This window comes from Penaeus monodon, chromosome 21 (assembly GCF_015228065.2).
Source record: "Penaeus monodon isolate SGIC_2016 chromosome 21, NSTDA_Pmon_1, whole genome shotgun sequence".
NCBI lineage: Eukaryota > Metazoa > Arthropoda > Malacostraca > Decapoda > Penaeidae > Penaeus > Penaeus monodon.
The window spans coordinates 1,694,839-1,695,587 of NC_051406.1; the positions used below are offsets into that span (position 1 = coordinate 1,694,839).

Below are 749 nucleotides of genomic sequence, written 5' to 3' on the forward strand. Positions count from 1 at the left end.
GTCCTATGCAAAAGGACATTTCTTATGACCTGTTAGCCACAACAACATCACTTAAACAGAACAAGAGAGTCAAACCAAACCAAAGTTTATTGCCAAGAACTTCATTACACAGTCCGATCTTAATGCACTTTCTTGAATATATATATATATATTGTTGGTGGATATTATTAGCATGCTTTAGTCTCATATAAAAATGATAATAACACAAAGTTCACTACCATGCAAGTGCAGCGGGATGCAGTGGCTATAAAATTAAGGCATATCATTATTTACATATATAAGATACGTCTCCCAAGTGTATTAAACTGGGATCAGTTATATACAATACCGTCCATATACAGATCCATTTATCTACATGAAGTAGGAATGAGAGAAATCTATTTTCATTTTCTACATTTAAGGAGTATTATCCCAGTTGATTATCATGAATAAAAAGACATAAAAGTTAGTGGGTGTTTCTCCCTTACCTCTGCCCATGAATGAATAAACAAATAGATAATAGCTGTAAAACTTTTATTCATACATATATTTTCCCCTAAAGCCCAGGCCACATAAATATATATATAAGCAAATCACTGCAGGCGCGACCAGTATCCACCACCCAGAAAAAGGAGCGATTTAAGTTTTGCTTTAGAAAGATCAGTAAAAAAATAAATAAATAAAATGTGTTCCGGTCGAGATCTTTATCAGCGAATAAAAGAAATGTAAAAAAAAATATATTGATATTTAGTTTTTTTTTTCTTTAAAGC

At 31.8% G+C, this 749-nt stretch overlaps 1 protein-coding gene across 1 annotated transcript in view; it reads right to left on the reverse strand.

Moving 5' to 3' along the window:
• Positions 1 to 749, reverse strand: part of LOC119586099 (KH domain-containing, RNA-binding, signal transduction-associated protein 2-like) — a gene marked incomplete at its 5' end in the record, with an annotated part of 32,425 nt that overhangs the window by 4,235 nt on the left and 27,441 nt on the right.